Source organism: Coptis chinensis, chromosome 8 (genome assembly GCF_015680905.1).
Source record: "Coptis chinensis isolate HL-2020 chromosome 8, ASM1568090v1, whole genome shotgun sequence".
In the NCBI taxonomy this organism is placed as follows: domain Eukaryota; kingdom Viridiplantae; phylum Streptophyta; class Magnoliopsida; order Ranunculales; family Ranunculaceae; genus Coptis; species Coptis chinensis.
The window spans coordinates 20,319,241-20,335,169 of record NC_141463.1 but is presented as its reverse complement, the minus strand read 5'-3'; the positions used below and the strand labels follow the sequence as shown (position 1 = coordinate 20,335,169).

Below are 15,929 nucleotides of genomic sequence, written 5' to 3'. Positions count from 1 at the left end.
CATCTCCACAAAAAAATTAGCTTCTAATTCATTGTATTTAATTAGTGGTGGAGTTTTTTTTTTTTTAAGTGGACTTTATATATGGACTTTATATATATATATATATATATATATATATATATATATATATATATATATATATATATATATATATATATATATATATATATATATATATATTTATTTATTTATTTATTTATTTATTTATATTGAAATATTTAGAGAGTTAAGACAGATGACCCACACAGGTTACATTGAAGGACCATAGTCTGAAGACTTACATTGTCCGATATTATTAGCCATATACATGCCAACTAGTCCTATTTATTTAGTCCATTTGCCAAATACATGCCCAAACTATTGGACTTCTCTTTCATCAGTCCTATAGGTATAAGGAACAATAATATAAAGAGTGTTTTCAAGTTTGTGTAGGAGATTTGGGGGACATGAGGTAGATATCATGGGTGGATGGAATGGTAGAGGAGAAAAGAAATAGAATATAGTTAGATAAGGTTGGGATCCACATTCTAAAGCCCTAAAGCAGTTTGAGAAAGTGTTTTGATGTAAAAAAAGATAAGAAAAATCAGATTCTCCAATATGGGGACCCTCTTGGAACATACATTTGGTATAGGAAGCCCCTTTATAGTTTATATAAATATAAATATATATACGTACTATTATATATTCTAGTGTACATTGTTTTTGCCATACAAGTGGAGAAAGCCAGCACCACTTTAGAGGATACTGTCTGGCCTCTCATGCTGGCCATCATATATATCATATTATCAATAGTGGATTATTTACAAACTTCTTAATTATGGGATTATGTATGTATCGACCTATAGATCCACAAGGTGTACGTAGGACCATAGCCAACAATTTTCCTATTTAAACATGTGTTTAAGAAATTTATTTATTTGTATTGTATACTAATGAGTTGTGTCTTAGCAAACCAGAGTGGAAGTACAATCTTTTGATTTAATATATACTTTTAATTACACACATAAACATGTACAAGCCAAATGTCTACTCTTTCGATCTGCAAAGTTAACATGTATTTGAGTAATTTATTTCTTCTCCTACATCAGGATAGACAGATTAAATATTTACTTCTAAAGAATAGAAGGCATTCATATACTTTCTGGACCTTGGGATGTGATAAAGGCATAAAGCTTAATCTAATCTCTTAGTTAATAATAGAAACATACTACATATTACTTTTGTATAAAGTTTATAACTGTTGGTGTCTACTGTCTACAACTTACTTGATAGATATTTCACAACTAATAATAATTAATTCCTTCAACACGACAAAATAGTCAATACAGTTCCAAAGTTCTCAATTGTGTTGAATATATGTATGTCAATATGGAACTAAGTGATGGTGGTCGGAGCTTGGCTTGCGGGGGAACTTGTTGAAAATTATACAAGTACACTAAATTAAATAGATATATTTTTAAATATACATAAAACATAAATAAATAGAATTGAGAAATCGTAAAACTTATTGATTGATCGAGTGATGTGTTTTGCACACTTTCCTTAAGGTATTATTGCTACTTCATTATTGATGCTGCGTTGCTGACAACTTCTTAGCAACTACCTCCCAGGTGTTCATGGGTCGGTTCCGGTTCAGTTTTTATCGGTTTTAAATTCGGTTCTATTTTTATTTTCGGTTTTTTTTCTTCTTAATTTAAAAAATCTAGAACCATACTCATTAATTAAGTCGGTTCCGATTCGGGTTATTATTAAAATTACGTTTTTAATTACGTAATCGATATAAAAGTTGGTTTTTAGTGCAAAAATTCAATAATCTTTTAAAGTTTTCTAAGAACTTTAAATATATCGCATAAATTATACGTACGCGTATATTAACTTGCATTTTAAATTGAACAAGTGTATATTATACTATACTTACATACATGCATCCAATATAAATATATATCACACAAATTTTAACATATATAATAAGTACATGTACTACAATTGTTAGCATTGCATATATATATATTACACGTGTACTTATATAAATATTATTATGTACACGTTTATTACTTAATATATACAGTGTATTAATTAATTCATAGTATATGTGCGTGTAGTCATTGACATTATTATTAATATTTATAATACATGTGTTCAATGTAATGTACGATACAGTACAAAACATGCATTTACTATTATGCTACCCCTATATATTTAGTAAACTTTTACACCTATTTTTTATTTATTTATATTATAATGTTTGGGTTTGCATTTATTTAGTGTAATATAATACTAAATTTTATATATCAAAATCATAATAATCATCGGTTTTTATTTCGGTTCGGGTACCCATCGATTTTTTATTATTCGGTTATTGAAGACCCACTTTTAATAGGTCTAACATTTTAAGACATAGAACCACTATAAACGGTTCTAGTTCGGTTTCATGTAATCGGATACCCATGCACACCCCTAACTCCCATGATACAACGATTAGTTCTCTACCACTAGCCTTGTAAAGAGAACTTAAAACTCTAAATTTATACTCCAGGCAAAACTTGAAAAACTATATTCACAAAAGTAATTTTTTTTTTCCTCCTTTTGCTAACTCGATCTACTCCATATATATAGAGATAACTATAACTCTCAAAGTTAGTAGTAACAATTAATTAACTCCAAAAATAGTATTATCTTTCTAATAATTAGCACAATTAAATATACATACTTTGTAAGAGACAAAAATGGAGTTACAAAACTATGTAATTATTTCATTCTAATAAATATTTCTATAAAATTATTTTATAAAATATCTAACAAAACTCACGCGTGGTAGTTTTCTCACTTTTCTACTTGTTTGCCCTGCAAATTTGCAGCAGTGCTCCGAATCTCCGATTACATTTCAAAACTAGAAATTAGAAATTTTGTCCAATGCTAAGAATATAAGTATTTAAAGTAAAGTTCTACTTTTTAAAATGTAATGGTAAGTTTCAAGTATTTTATTATGGTAAAAATGATTACTTAGCCAAGTGCGCATGAGTTGTATGGTGAGCTGAGCCAAAAAGAGGGAGGTTGGCTGGCTCCATTTATTCTGAGACAGAGTAGCAGTTGCAAGTGGGACCCACAATGCAAGGGAATGTCCTTCTCAAGTCTTTCTGGCTTTCCGGGATGGTGGGTGGTCTGACAAAACCACGTAGGCTCGACATATGGAATCTTCTTTGCCAGCGAAACCAACTCCCGACTTAGGGCTTTCGTCATCATTCCCTTAATGTTTGTGATACCACGCCCAATTATATAAAGTGCTGGCGTCATCAATCAATCTTTAAACTGGCAGTTGGGTCACATCATCCTTCCAGAATTTTGCCCTGCTCTCACTTTCCGGACTTGCATAGGCTGGTTGCCAGATTTCTGTTTTCGTGACTCTTTTGTGGCCCCTCTAATTCCGCCTATGTTCTTCTAGCAATCACTCAATCAACCAACTTGCTCTCACTTTTATTTGTTGTTTACTTGTTTATAGTAACTCGATTCAATGGTATGGCCGTATGGATTATGGAATATGGATAACTCGTAATTTATCAAATTTCCATACACTACTTAAAAACTGTGATTGACCTGACCATATATAATATTTTTTCTTCGCACCAGTCTCAAATCTCAATTCACAAATACTAACTTCTCCAAGAAATACTTATAATAATGTATGTTATCCATTCATGTTAGTGAAAAGAGTATATAATAACCAACCAATGCACAAACGATGAGTTTATTTTAAACTTGCCATTTTTCAGCAACGTTTTTTGCACTTTAATCCATCCAAATCTAAAAATGGAGAAAATTCAATGCCATGCAGTACAAATTTACATGCAGGATATGATTATATGAAAAGGTAAAAAAATGCATGCAACAGTCTAATGTAGTCTACCCGACTGATGTGAGATATGGTTATTAGTTATTGGTACCTAAAACGAGAGCAGTGCTACAAGTGGCACTCAAAATTTTATCACATTCGAAATGCCACTGAAAACAATGGACTCTTCTTCACCAAAGGTGTCTACATCCAATCCCAAAAATAGAGAAATTTAGAAAAACGTTTGGATATGCTCTCGTGAACCGAGAATTCACACTCATCAGTTGCCTAGCTAGATTTCAAATTTAGAGCTCAACATCAAAGACTTTGACTATCAATGTAACCATTACCACAAAGGAAGCCCACCACCTCCAGAGTCCAGACCCCCTCGCACTGGTGGTCCCTAATAAAGTAAAACTTTGTGGACCACAATATATGACCATCAGATCTCTGACTATAAGGTTCCATTTTCAAATGAACACACAAATTGACTTCTTGTTTTGATCGTTGTTTGTAGTATGATGTGCATACAAATGCCTGCTCAGCTGTGGACGTAAATTTTTGTAATGGAAAATGGGCTCCTTTCAGTGCATGGAAGGTATATGAGAACTGAAAATGACAGACGATTTGAAAAGGAACATTTGAAATAAAATTTAAAGAAGTAGTAAAAATATCAGTCGGCATTATAAAAGTTATTGTTTTGCAATATAAATAGTATTATAGTAAGTCAAATCAAAATTGACTTAAAATATATGTCAGTATGTCACCAAGAAAATACGCAAGTATTCTTCAACGTTAATAATAGCATTGCAATGCCAACGTTGCAAATGATTAGTGTGAAAACAAGAAGGAAAATGGTTAGCATTTCACTTCATATGCGATAAACATTACATAAAACTGTATGCGAAAGAAGAACACTAATCTTTACCACCCCCACTCGATAGTCATGTGGCATATGTTGGAATTATTATTATTATTATTATTTACTTTTCGATCAAATGTTTCAAAGTTTTTTTTTACTGTATAACCTTTTTATGAATTTGTTTGTTGAAATACAATTCAACAGCTATTCGAACTGGAGTTTACCTACCGTCCAACAGCTACCTTACAAATGCGTATATAGTAACCAACTCGTTTTAGTTGTAAAAGTATAAACTATATTCATCAAAATTCAATAATATATCGTATTTTTTATGGTTTATATGCTTCAGTTGAATCAGTAGTATGAAAAGGATAGTATATTCAACCAAGTGGTCAGACAGCAAAGACTATATATCCCAAAGAATCCCATAATTTGGATTTCAATGCACCAATTCAGGCTGGTCAAGTATGGAAAACATCCAAATTCCATTAATAATACCATCTTAATTTTCTCAAGGTTGTTAAGACGCAACATCGCCATAGAGTGCCGATGAGCAAATTAATATTCTTAACATTAATCTAAGCAAAGTCGGACTTGATTGACCTTAGAATTAATACATACTCATCACAGATTGGTATCAATTTAGCTTAACGACAAATCACGTTTTCCTTAATCAATGTTTTGGTAATATAAAGTAATCCTTTCGGCAAAGTGGGATAAGTACCATCAGAATTTTATATGCAAAAGATATAAAACCAACATCGATATGGGAATGATCAAATCTTTGCCTTTATATTGTACTTTTGGTGTTAAGATTTGGTTTGAAATCAGAGTTACTTTTATATACATGAAATGTCTCAGTGCCATCTAAAAAACTGAAAAGAATTCACAATTAACTTTCTCCAAACCTTATCGTCCTTGCAAACTCAACACAACTTCAGAGCAACTCCCTGCAAAAGTGCCCTGTTTCCTGTGTACAGATAGTGAATAAAAACAAGAAGCTGAGATATTTTGTGGAGGAACAGTTGAGTGTCACCGAAGTCCAATCAAAAGCCAACATAACCAAGAATCCAAGATGGAATGGCTTGTCAAGTTTTGAACTAATGAATTAACCCAATGTTGATTCATTTTAATTAGTGCTACTGATTGTCCAAGTCAAAAATCAACAATATTCAGACTCCTTCGGGATGGAATCAAAATCAGATGGGAAAGGACCAGAATAACTTTTTGTTGTCCTACAGGGTAAATACAAAATGCCCCCTTCAACTAGGGACTACCTATGATGTATGGCAATCCCAGGTACAACTGCAAATGTTTTTAACTTGGCTTGGATCGAATCCTGTCTGGATCTAGGTCCTTTCCACATGAGTCTAATCTAGTTTTGTCTAATACAACATCAGATCAGACTTCAAACCAGTCCAGATCAGATAAGAAACAAATTCTATAGAAAACATCTGATTTACGGAGTACTGGAAGGATATACTATAATTGATTCAAATACATCTATAAACTATTTATTATTATTAAGTCATCAAATTGACTCCCTAATCCCTATCACTTGGGGCCACAGAAAATCTAAACTGATCCAATAATGTACTGAATACTTGTCAGGTCGGACTCTGATTGATTCCTAAAGGGAAGGCCCAGTCTCTTTGTTATCAGATGACGGATGGAATTGAATATCAGGTTGAAGGGAACGTGGTGTTCCCTCCGACATGCATCTAAAACGCTTAAGTCTAGCGTGTATAATTGATTGGTGGCCTATCAACATCTATAGGTGATCCAGAACAAAATTCAATAACCAAACGACCTCATTGTCAACCGGTCTTCAATCAAGTAGAACTATTGAAGTTTGAGGATGAAGATACAGACTTCACAATATTGTCCAAGCCTTCAATTCCACATCCAAACTATATACAGTAATGAATGACCTAATGGTTGTGATTGATGAGCACCAGCACAACATTAGGAGATATCACAGATACAGCTGAACCCTCCTTTTGGAAAAGATGCCATGTTTCCTTCAATAATAATAGAAGTCCAACTTGGTAGCTTGCAGCCACACTTTTTTTTTTTTTTGCTAGGTAAGTGGAAATTGTATTAAAAAAAGTAAGGGAAAACTGAACAAGATTAGGATCGCTTGCAGCCACACAGTATTATGTTAGGTTGCTTACTTTTAACAGAAATCAAGCACCACGGATTGCGGGATCCACAATGTTGGGAAGCAAGAGACCACTTACATGGTGTCCCAGAATATTGGAAAAATATAAAATTAAAATTAGTTTCTAACAGAAAGTAAGTTTGCAACTCACCTGAGCCATCTATCACACAAAGTAATATTTGGGCATGCACCTCATCTGAGCTCCGTAATGTTGTCCTCCTTCCATCACATGCTGCTGAAGTCCTGGACTCCATCAATATCATGGATTCATGGCATATCGCATACATCTGAATCTATTGGTGTACAAATCTGTTATCTTTTCCCTGGGGGGGCCGTACACAAAATACTAGTGTTTGGAAATCTGTAGGCGTATGCAGTTAACGACTCAGGCACCAGCTAGGCATTGGAACGAGCCTAGCTAGGCGCTAATGGCTGGTTTTAAGCATAAGTAGGCGCCCTTAGGCGTGAGGCTCAACAGGTGAGCCTAGAGCCTAGAGCCTAGACACACTTTAAACTGAATAGCTGTAGCCATCAGATCAAAGATCTGAAGGCCACATAGCTTATCTATTAGACTCTTAATACATTAATACTACCTTTTGAGGTATATGATGAAATGGCCAAATAATACCATACACAAAGATTTTCATCACAAGCACACAAAGAAATGAACACATACTTGCAGAACTAGTTATTCACAGGTATGCTGCAGGAGGATGATTCATTGATTAGGATGAGTTGAGGTATACATCATGCCTCCCTGAAAATAGATATAAAACATACTTTTCATTCCCAAGTATAGAAGACTAAGTAGAACAAAGAAAAAGTGAATATAATAACCTTATTAAGACAGAAGCATGAAACTTGAAACTGTTGTAATAGCAACTATAAGTCATGTGTCACGTCCCTAATTAGGGTTTACACATTAGTGTCATGAAGCATATGAGTCGTATCCCTAAATATGTCTTACACATCGATCGTGAGCATCTAGTTGACTGGGTATGGCTGAATAAATAAACATAGCATTCGAAAAGAAAAAAGCCTCAACAAACAACACAATCACAGTTTTTTTCATTGTGTCGATTTCATCTCATTTGAATTTGAGATCCAGTTTTCATCACAATAACCTTCTTAAACCGGTGGAAATATATTAAACTCCAGTCAAAAACCAAGGGTGCTTCTCAAGTACTAGGTTATTCTTTCTAAAGCAGTCCAGTATTCTTCGATAGAGTAGTGCATATATTTACTAAGTCTGCCTACAGAGTAAATCAGATCATGTCTAGTTTTATTCATCAGGTACAGCAGGTAACCAAAGATTTTGGCTTATCTAACTTGTCATACGCTATGGTTTTTATTTTTCTTCAGTTGGGGGCTTGTGTTAGGTATTGCCTCAGGTGTACAATCATATCCTAAAACTTTCTCAATACAATCTTCTTAAGATAATGATGAGGCCATCACCTGAATTATTTTTACACCCAAAATCATATCAGCTTCACCCAAGTCTTTGACATAAGAATAAGAAGCCATAATACTCTTCGTCCCATTCACAATGTCAGTGCTAGTGCCCAAAATAAGCATATCATCAACCTAAAGGAAAACACATGCACTAAAATCAAAGGATTTGCATTAAGTACATTCCTCTGCCTCATTAATAACAAATCCATGAGATACTAACACATAATGAAAATATCCATATCATTGTTAGGGTGCTTGCTTCAGCCAGTTTTCATTTGAACTTTTCACCGCCTATCTTCCAGTTCAACTTCTAATCTCCACACACAATTTAACACTCCAACAACAACAGGCAATTATGTGGTTAAGTGCATACAAAGATCAGGTTCTGTCTCTCTTAGGGGATCCAAGAATTTATGTAAGGGTGAACTGTAGAAAATGAGAGTTGAAAAAATATACTTTTTGTAATATCTTACAAGACAATTGGTGAACAAGAGAATCTATGTAAAATTCTATATGCTTTCCGAGTTTTCCACTGAAAAAGTACCGAAATCTCCACCTTTAATTCCTTATAGAATCTGCAGAAACGCCATCTAGGGACTTGCTATCAATCATACTAGGACCCTCCAGAGATGCTACCACTGATGAAATATATTATCTTAGATTAAGTTTAGCTGATGATCTATGCAAATTTATTTGGCCGAATTTCTGTATTTCCGTATGTTTGAAGAATATTAGTTAAAGGAGCACTAACTGAATCGCACCAGTGTCTTAAAAACAAAAGATAGATAACACTTCATGATGTAATCAATTGGACCTTTCTTCCTATCGGCGAGCGGTATAATTTAAAACAACTTAAAAAACTTACAAGCTATGCCTAGTAATCACCTCTTAGAAAGATGCTAATATGCGAGCCTACCCCTAATCCCTAAACAACAAAAATAAAATCACAATACATGTGTCCCAATGACAAAAAAAAGGTCAATGAACCTCGCGTCTCTTAAAAGACCATTAAACCAACATCCCTAGACCAATCAGACAAAGTTTCCTTAATATCCTCCAATATCTTTTACGTCTCCTTATAATTCTGCTTGAAATATCTCCAACCTCTCTCATTCGAAAGAACACACACAATGGCTTTTGGAAGATGCTCCAATTACCATTTGGCTTTTGGTGGAAGAACATGCGTAGTAGTATAGTAAGTGCCTCCTGGATGTCGCTCGCTGGTGACTTAGGTTGACAAGAAATGTGGACTACATCCTCCACTACCATATACAAAGAGAACACTCGGGCTACGTTCAAACGTTTAGCATTAAGCTTGTCAATTATTAAAATATGCCCAAGATAAGCCATTCAAATGGAAAAAATTGACCTTCAAAGGTAAGAGCCTATGAGGACACCTACTATAATCCTATGAGGAAAGTTAGCTATTATCCCATGTTCCTCCAACACCTTCTCCGCTTGTTGCTTCGCACGGCCCCGTACAAAGATTTGATTGAGAACACAATACTTTTGTTCTGTATCCACTCACTTCCACCCTCCTCCCCGAACTTTCCCCATCCGCATATAACCCCCAACCAGCAGTAACAGAACCCGGTCAATCCTCTGCTCCAATAGTGTGTGACCACCTCGCAGTCCTACCACATCAGTCAAGTTGGTAAACAGCCACCACCACAACGACCTCCTCAATCTACTCTCTACAGCAAACCAGTCCAACCAATTTCCCGATCCCATACTGAGTCGCATACTGTATGCAAGGTGATCCTAACCTAGACCCAATAAACCAAGTGAGTGACTTACCAGTCAAACCAAAAGACCTTCCTGGCCCTCCCAAATGGACAAATTCACCTCCTATCACACGGCACTTTGCCTCTTTAACCAACCAGAACCCTATATATATACTAAACCCTAATTTCTAACAAGTTATGAAACGAGTCCGGGTATAGAGATCAATCTCTACAACTGTTGAGATTTTGGTGACACCTAATTTCTAACAAAAAAACGCATCTGAATTCTTCTAAAATTTAAAACCCATTTCAATAATTCACAATTTCAAACACGATAGATAAAAATTGTAGGAGAAAGAGAAATGTGTGTACTTACAGTGAGTCGTTCGTTACTAGGAGTGAGAAGAAACAAAATAATTATCAGAGCCAGGTTTCGATCCTGGGACCTGTGGGTTATGGGCCCACCACGCTTCCGCTGCGCCACTCTGATTTAGTGATAGAAGTCGGCCCATTTACTATTTTCTCAAGGCCTCTTATGTTTTTTTCATACGTAGCCCACTTTTGTTCGATTGATTTATTGTTTTATTATTATTATATGATATGATGATTAGTTTTAATTGAATTGATGGGGGACACGTGCTGTTGATGTAGGAATATCGAGATGAATAACACACAGCAGCAGAAAAGAATCATTAGAAACTGCATGCAAGACTCGTCTTTTTCTCTGTGAAGCAATTAAACAAGCTAAGTGAACTTCTTTCAGCAAAAAATCTCAATGGCATCCGCAACAACTCTGGTTTCTTCATTAGTGTTTGTGTTTCTTTTCTTGTTTAGCTTCTCAGAAGCTAGGGAGTTTTTAGTTGGAGGCAAAACACTATAGTGAAGCTTGAGAAGTCAGGGCCATATATTGTGAATATAACACTGTGGAAACAACGTTATCCACTACAAGGATCAATCCTACATAAGGATTAATCATTCTTACTAGACAAGACTTCAACACCATCCAAACAATATCCCAACACTTCTCAATATCAAATAACAAACATATAAAGTAAAACAATTAATGTAAAAGAAAAACAAACCACAAGACGAGATATATCGTGGTTCGGTAATTTACTTACTTTCACACTGCGAGTTCCAAGCTTTACTAGATGTCCGGAGTAACATATTACAAGTCTCTCAATCCACTCACAAATAATGAACACTCAACTCACAAAGAATTTCTCTCTTATAATCTCTCTCTTTTTTGGTTTTGGAAAAGATAGATTTCTACAGAAAAAACCTATATTTATACTTTTTCAGGAAACTTTTGAAAAAGGCAAACTCGTCTCTTTGAAAGGTGTGGCGTGGGTCGCCCCGACCGAGCAAAGCAAAGTTTTAAATCACCGGAGGCTTTAAATCAGCTGGTCGCTTTACCCAGTAAAAGCGGGTCGCGCCCTTCACACCAGAATGAGAAAACATCATTTTTCTCTACAATTCTCCACCTCGGTGAGGTTTTAACACATAAAACCGAAATTTAACACATCCAGTAAGAACACATCCATCCAAAAACTCGCAGTCCATCCGCCCCTAAGGGCCAAGCCCACAAAGGGATCTATCAAGCATGTAGGATTTAGAGTAAGTCCAAACAGTGTTGGAACTTAACTCCGATGACAACCTTAGTCAGCATATCAGCAAGATTGTCATGGGTGTCCACTTTCTCAAGTGCTACATCACCATCCTCAATGACATCTCGTATAAAGTGATAACGGACATCAATATGCTTGGTCCGAGCATGATGAACCTAGTTTTTCACCAAATGAATAGCACTCTGACTATCACAATGCAAAGCAACACTGTTCTGCTCAATAATACCCATATCATCTAGAATACCTCGAAGCCACAATGCCTCTTTCACTGCCTCTACCACTGCCATATACTCTGCCTCAGTAGTAGATAGAGCAATTGTAGCCTGTAGCATAGACCTCCAACTAACTGGTGCACCATGCATCATAAACACATAACCAGTAGTCGATCTTCATCTATCTAGATCACATGCATAATCTGAATCCACATATCCACTGACATAAACAAGTGCCTCCACCATAAACTAATCCCACATCCAAGGTACCCTTCAAGTACTTTAATACCCATTTCACTGCCTCCCAATGCTGCTTCCTAAGATTAGCCATATACCTGCTTACAACACTAACCAGCGTGGAAATGTGTAATGCATGTGCACACCATAGCATACATCAAACATTTTGCATTAAGATTAGCATAAGGAACATGTGCCATATGCTTTTGTTCCTCTACCGAACTAGGGAGAGAACTTAGTGAAAGCCTAAAATGCCCTTGACCAAAGGCGTAGAAACCGACTTTGCATTCTCCATACCAAAATGCGAAAGTATTTTCTGAAAGTATTTCTTCTGAGATACAACTATCCGTCGATTCTGCCTAACTCAGTCAATCTCCATGCCCAGTATCTTCTTGGCTCCACCTAAGTCTTTCATCTCAAACTAAGAGCTAAGTTAAGATTTCAACTTGTCTATCTCCACCATGCTTTTGGAAGCAATAAGCATGTCATCCACATAAAGCAGGAGATAGATGAAGTCATTACTACGAAGCCTACGAAAGTAAACACAACAATCATACTTACTTTGGGTGTACTCATGTTGCATCATGAACGTGTCAAGGTGTTTGTATCATTGCCTGGGCGATTGCTTTAATCCGTACAGTGACCGATTCAATTTGTATACATGATCTTCTTTCTCAACAATGACAAACTCTTCAGGTTGTCTCATATAGATCTCTTCCTCCAACTCCCCATGCAAGAAAATAGTTTTCACATCAAGTTGTTCTAACTCCAAGTCGAAGTGAGCAACTAAACTCAATAACACACGAATGGACGTATGTTTGACCACCGGGGAAAATACCTCATTGTAGTTGACTCCTTCCTTTTGTGAAAAACTCTTTGCTACCACTCTTGCCTTGTACCCATGCCAGTACTATCGGACTCAGGAATGACCTCTTTCTTTCTGAACACCCATTTACTGCCAATAGTCATTTTGCCCTTTAGCAATAAAATTAGGTCCCATGTGTGATTTTTATCAAGAGATTCCATCTCTGCTTGCATAGCTACCAACCAATCTCTGTAATGATGGTCTCTAACAGCTTCATTGAAGCTATCTGGCTCATCATCTTCGATATTCAGTGCATATGCCACTAAATCCACCTGATCATAGTGTTTCACTGGCTTCTCATGCTCATACTTGTGCACTTCTTTAACTTGTCTCTTTTTCGCCTGTGGTCACCACTACAACTTCATGGATGCTCTTGCTCTTCTTCTTCTGTTCTTTGTATGGTTCCATGATTTGGTACCTCATCATGATCTAACCCGGTCATCTGTATAAAAACAACTTAAGCTCAAGAGCTTGAACTTCTATAGACTCACCATTCTGCCGGCCTAGAACTGCTTCTTGAAAGATAACACGTAAGTCTCATCAAAGGTAACATCTCTGGCCGACCGGGGAACTTGTGGTCTTCTAGACACCACAATATGTATCCCTTTACCCCATTTGCGAAGCTAATAATATGGCTTTCTTTAGCTCTAGGATCTAGCTTGCTTTCCTCACATGGTAGTAAGCTGTCGATCCAAACTTCAAGAAAATACTATAATCAGCTGGGTTACCTAACCACACCTCATAAGGTGTCCTGCAATCTATAGCTGGTACTGGTGACTGATTGTACAGGTAACACACCATGGACACTGCATCTGCCCAATACTCTTTGCCTAGATTGGCATTAGACAACAAACATCTCGCTCTTCCAAGCAAGGTTCTATTCATCCTCTCTGCCATTCCATTCTGCTGTGGCATGCCCCTGACTGTCTAGTGTCTGGAAATTTCCTGTTGCGCACAAAACTCTTGGAAAGGTCCATAAGTATACTCGGTACCATTGTCATACCGTAATGTCTTTACTTTCCTATCTGTGCGATTCTCAACCCTTGCCTTCCACTTCTTAAATGTCTCAAACACTTCATCCTTCGATTTCATCATATACACCCACACACACTACAACAGAAAGGCTCAATTGCAACGCCATCTGGTGTCGCTACAAGTACGAAAAAGCGCTGCCAATGATCAATGGCAACGCCAATGTGGGCGTCACAAAGCGCCGCAAAAATTGGGTCACAAAAAGCTAAATGAAGACGAAACATCAAGCGCCGCAAAAAAGCTTGAAGGTTATTGCAACGCCTTGTCCCATTGCTATTACTTTATTAGCGTTGCTAAAGTATTTTGCCAAACTAAAATGATTTTTAAAATATTTAAACTATTTGCAGCGATTGGCGTTGCAAAATGTTCTTTTTAGTCGCACACCGCTAGCGTTGCAAAAGGGTTACTTTTAGTTGCACCCTCCGGCGCCACAAAAGAAGCAAAGCATTAGCTACGTGTCTTTGTCACAAAAGGTTTAAACCATTAGTCGCGCCAAGGCGTTGCCAAAAGTGTGTTTTTAGCTGCCCCCTAGGTCTTTTGTCGCAAAAAGGTTTAAACCATTAGCTGCGCCAAGGGCGTTGCCAATTGTCGCAAAAGGTTTAAACCATTAGCTGCGCCAAGGGCGTTGCCAAAAGTGTGTTTTTAGCTACCCCTGCTAGTGGTTTTAGCCGCACCAAATGTATGTGTTAGTAATTGTTTAAACACATTTGCAAAGACCTAATTCTTTTTACAACGAGCTCGGCATTGCAAATGGGTTTACTCATATATATAATAGGTATTACGCATTATTTTGAATCATTTCAATTTATATAAACCTGCCCAATACAATTTATGATTAAACTAAAAACACCGATCAGATGTATTCATTCACAATAAATTATAGCAAAATATATTTTATTAATTAAGATCATCCAAAATCATTATTTGAGCATCCATACAATTAGTCTCTTCCAATATACTGAATTACAAAATCTTCAAAGCCATCAACTAAATAATATTAGTTCTTCAAAAAATAAGATTTTGGCCAAATTCCCATAATCCTACCGATTCGAACAACATCCACCCAAGTTTTCTTTATCAATATACCGCCAACCAATCTGCTTAATCTGATAAAACAACAAATTGGAAAAGAAAAGAGACATTAGTAAGTATAATTATCCAAATTAAAAGAAGATTGAAGCAAAAAATGCAAGTAATCAATGCATGGAAAATATTTTTATGTGGCCAAACCGGGGTCCCATTGGATATAGGACATGCTTGTGAGACATACATTATCGCTTGTACTTTGTTGTTGCTTCCTTCCAAAGCAGCTGCAAGTACTACTTTTAGATATATATATATGCCAGAGAAACAAAAAACCAAAGCATCACATAATGGAGCTACCCACTTTGTAATATCTCTTGGCGTAAAACCCAAGTTGAATATAATATGGTCCACAAAACAAAGTGCATTACACTAAAAAAAAAAGTTAACCCAACATCCTCATAACCTAAAAAGAATAAGTCCCACGAATCTAGTAAAAATATCCAATACACCTACGCGAATGGAAACAGATGGCAAGGCATTGCATTATGGAATTCCATAGGATTGAATAATGAGCTTGGCGGAGATTTCTTGTTTCTTTTCTTTAAATACATTAGCCATAGCTTGCAAGGTGACGCCATGGGCTTATAAAAAAGGGCGATTTAGAGGGCTTATTCTATCACTTAAATTTCCTCCCTTTTATGACAAGTTTTTTCTAGGAATTACATATCTATTTCACCGCGATCTATTTCTTTGCCTTTTAAAGCATTTTTTCCGTTACTCCATTAAAGACAGCTTCGATTCTACCTTCTACCAACTGTTAGTGAAAGCTAACAACGTGGGAGTGAGAATCCCTGCCATCTTTGTGAAGTAATACCTTTTCCCTAGCAGAGAGAATCCCACA

General features: G+C 36.1%; 1 long non-coding RNA gene and 1 other non-coding gene across 3 annotated transcripts; both read right to left on the bottom strand.

Moving 5' to 3' along the window:
- Window positions 1–5,460: 5,460 nt before the first annotated feature.
- LOC147480441 (uncharacterized) lies at window positions 5,461–10,563 on the bottom strand. Of its 2 annotated transcripts, XR_015205683.1 has the most exons (5): window positions 10,405–10,563; window positions 8,308–8,436; window positions 7,529–7,609; window positions 7,004–7,095; window positions 5,461–5,661 (listed from the first exon to the last, which is right to left on the bottom strand). It is a non-coding gene; the product is annotated as an uncharacterized LOC147480441 (long non-coding RNA). The 2 variants fall into 2 exon arrangements; XR_015205684.1 differs by lacking the exon at window positions 8,308–8,436 and having other exon boundaries at window positions 10,405–10,538.
- TRNAM-CAU (transfer RNA methionine (anticodon CAU)) lies at window positions 10,447–10,518 on the bottom strand. The gene has a single exon. It is a non-coding gene; the product is annotated as a tRNA-Met (tRNA).
- Window positions 10,564–15,929: the final 5,366 nt, after the last annotated feature.